Genomic DNA, 3384 nt, shown 5'->3' on the forward strand with positions numbered 1-3384 from the left:
ATCACCTTCTATTGTGCAGCATCTCTCTAACATCTCGCTCCTTCATATCCTTTTAAATTATCCCCGTGTTTCCTTCTTGAAGAACCATGGCTGTTTGCTTTCATCTCTAGCAATGGCCACCAGGATGTTTCCCTGTCTTGAATTTCTTGTATTGTTAAGTAGACTACTTCGTCAACGAGCTCTAATCCTTGTTTCTAAGTAATCTTCAAAGACTATTTTCTGCACGCTGACCCTGATTTGGTCATACTGTTGGTGACTATGGATAGAGAGAGTGAATTCATATTAATATTCATTCCCATCTCAGGACAAAGCCAAGCAGTGTACACAGGAACACTGTTGTCACAATCAAATTTAACATGAACCTTCAGCTACAGACAGACTGGAACTGTGTGAGTCTCAGTGCCACGGAAGGCAAATGACGAGATAGAATGTAGGAACAGTGTCACCAAAGGCAAACGACAAGGCAAGGTATGGGGATGGGGAGCTTCCAAAGGTTAAACTTCACATGTGTCTGGGAGCTGATTCAGTATCCAGACAAGTTAGGTTGCACACTGGCAGGATTTCAAGCAAGATATACAAAATTTGAAATCCTCACTGCAAAATTCCTAGTATGGAATCCACAAGTGAGGATTAGGTTTGGGTCAAAACCCAGTGATTAGTCTGAGGGAATTTAATAAACAGCCGGGTGCTCTGGGGCTCCCCCTTGCCCACACAACTGGGCAAACATCTTGGCCTTCACCCTCCCCATCCCCTCCCCCAGGGTCAGGACTTTATTTTTTATTCCCCACCCCCTGATTAGATGCAGAGGCCTTAGAAATGCCACGAAGAACAGGCTACTGCCTGTAAATAATGACCTCAGAGATCCCCTCCTCACTTGGCTCCCATGGGGTCCCTCATATGAGACTCTTAATATCTTTCCCTTGGAATCTGACCAGCCCCACAGAAATGACCCAAACATGATAATGCTGAAGACTCCCTACTGAGTGTCCATCCCAGTAGGACTGACATGCAAGTTGACTGGCCCTGCCCACTATACAGTACCACCACCTCTGTCAATTTTAGAGAACCCTACTCACAAATACCATTATGTATCTACAGCACCTACTGCAATGCAGACGGGTGAAAACAGAAACAAAACAAGATCCTCGAAGAGAGGACTATGACTGGCTCCAGGAAAATAAGCACGTGGGTCCAAAGAGAACAGTCTGAGGACAAAAAGCTTGTTAAAAATGTCTCAGAAAGCAGAATCAACACAGAAAACAAGAAGGAATGAAGGGACTCAGAAAAACAACCAACTGAATTAAACAACTGTCCAGGATTGTTGAAGATTTATAGAAACAATTCTAGAAAAATCACAGAATTTGCGACATTCTTCTTCCTAGTAGGAATAAAAGAACATTGGTCCAGCATGGAATCATGAATTCCAGAAACTAAGCAAAGGAGAGATTCGGCAAGCAGGGCGAGGCCACCTGGGCAGAGCCTTCTGAACACTAAGGACAAATGATGTCCAGTCTAGAATTCTGCTGCCATAGAAGGGGCCAATACAGATTTTCTTCAGCCATGAAAACCTCGACATTTTAACTTCCAATGTGTTCCTTCCGTAGGAGGCGATCAGAGGCCAGACTCTACCAGGTGAGGGAGTGAACCACAATGGCATAAAGTGTCTGAGCCGCCACAGAAGAGGAGCAGGAGTGAATTCAGGCTGATGACTGTGCCAGGAGCTCCTAGCTGCGAGGCCTGCCCAGCTCAGTATCCATGGCGACCCACTTGAGAAGTTGTAAGAACTTCCGTTGAGTATTGGGGATGGAGTTAGTTTCTGAGAAAGTGACTGCTCTGTCACTGCGGAGGCCTGGCCAGCGCAGGCCTAATGAGGGAGACAGTGAACAGAAATGTAGGCAAAGCAAAACCATTGGAGCAAGAAGGGAAGTTATAAGGAGAGGAGAGAACTAAATTCTTATATCCCACTGTGTGAAGGCCACGGTGGCCCAAATTGAAGGTACTAAAGAAAGAGCAATTTAAAACTGTTAGCAAATGACACAAAGGTCATTACCAAAAAGTTAAGGACAGGCAATAAATAAACAAACAAACAAACAAACAAACAGACTGGATTACTTTGGGGACCTAAGGGGAATAGGGAGGAGGATACAGATCTGACTTGTTATGCCTTTAGCTAAAATTATAAAACAGACACACCTGCCAACATGATTTCATCAATTACAATGCACAACTATTCCCTAAAGGGTTACTCAACACTAGCTGTAGTGCTGGGACCATATGTCCCTGATCTGGGAGTGGGGCATGGAGAGAAGGCAGGAAACCCTGGCTGTGGTAGTACACGGAAGCCTTTGAGGCAGGCCAAGCGTCTAGAACACAGACAGTACAAAAACTACCCACCGCCATGGGTCATGTCTATAGAAATCCAGTAGACACGAGCATCATGGTTCGAACACAAGTATGGGCAGATACCCAGAAGAGGAAACTGAGGCGAGAGCCTGACAGATGACTATTTCATCCTCCAAGGTGTGGGTGGTGGGGCAGGTGTGTGTTTGTGTGCATGTGGTAGGGATGCAAGGCATTCTCTGCTCAAGGAAACAGCAGCTGTCCTAAGATAACCTACATTGTAAGGAATGTGATCCACACAGTACATTCCTCTGGTTTGCCTTTCTGTTTTGTTGGACAGGGTCTTATGTAGTCCAGAGTGTCCTTGACCTCACTGTATAGAAAAAGAGGACCTTAAATTTCTATCATGCTGACTACAACTCCTGACTGCCGGAGTTGCACCACAACACCTGGTTTACGTAGAGCTGGACATGGAACTCAGGGCTTCATGCATGCTGGCAAAACCTCTACCAACAGAGCCACATCCTGGTTTCTTAATTTATGGTTTTCATTTCTCAGGATTCACTCTTTTGCTATCTATGCTCTCTGGCTTTGGCGACAGTCTCTTACTACTATAATTCAGCCCTTGGGACCCCATTCTCCCTTTTTCTATTTTCTTACTCCCTGGAGAGCTTCAGATGTCCTTTTGGGACTGTAAAAAGTCAGTCGTTGTTCAGCAATTTCTATCTACCTAGAGCAGCAGTTCTCAACCTTTGGGTCACAATTCCTTTGAGGCTTGTGTATCAGATATTTACACTATGATTCATGACAGTAGCAAAATTACAGCTATGAAGTAGCAGCTACATAATTGTATGGTTGAGGGTCACCGTGACATGAGGAGCTGTATGACAGGGTCACAGCATTAGGAAGGCTGAGAACCACTGACCTAGAAGGTACATAGGTAGATGGGGCAGGGATGCTGTTTTTAAAGTTCAAAGATAGCAATAATAGCTGTGATAATATTGACAGTGATTAATCACAAAATTAGCAAGGTTAAAAAAAAAA

Source organism: Mus pahari, chromosome 16 (genome assembly GCF_900095145.1).
Source record: "Mus pahari chromosome 16, PAHARI_EIJ_v1.1, whole genome shotgun sequence".
Taxonomy (NCBI): domain Eukaryota; kingdom Metazoa; phylum Chordata; class Mammalia; order Rodentia; family Muridae; genus Mus; species Mus pahari.